Source organism: Cynoglossus semilaevis, chromosome 1 (genome assembly GCF_000523025.1).
Source record: "Cynoglossus semilaevis isolate Cse_v1.0 chromosome 1, Cse_v1.0, whole genome shotgun sequence".
NCBI classification, from domain to species: Eukaryota; Metazoa; Chordata; class Actinopteri; order Pleuronectiformes; family Cynoglossidae; genus Cynoglossus; species Cynoglossus semilaevis.
Window position 1 is genome coordinate 30,931,191 of NC_024307.1, and position 617 is coordinate 30,931,807.

Consider the following 617-nt stretch of genomic DNA (forward strand, 5'->3'; position numbering starts at 1 on the left):
ATAGACTGGGCTCCAAATGTTTCTTTGACAGGGGGAACAACAAAGGCCTAGCACTTGTGATTTTGGTGACCATGAGAAAGTGAACTGTGACATTTGGAACATTTAAAAAAAAAAATATAATAGATAGTGGAGTTAATTGCTTAAAAACTTTGCAGGACCTTTGCAGAGAAATATGTAAATATAAATCCTTGAACTAGTTACTGGTACTAATAGTTGTGACACATACACTATAACAAAGACATTTAATATGCAAATAGCATAAAACAAAGATATATAAAAGAAATCCAGCACAGATCTACATTTGTTCCATGTGATGGAATGTGACAGAACTGGCCACCTGTTAGCTTGTTGTTAGATTTTGGAAATAGCTTTTCTGACACTGTTTTACATCTTTTCTGTGTTTTCAGGCAACAGGAGAGGTGTGGAGTATAACAACCAAGGTCCTATAAAACAACAATGAAGTGTCCTATAAACTCATGCAGGACACGGTGATCATATAACTGCTGGTAGGCAAACAGTCGGCTGATTAATGACAAGTTCCTTCTTACCGCTAGCAGCCTGCTTTACTACTTCCTGCTTTACTACTTCCTGCTCCATTAATGCCACCTACACACTGC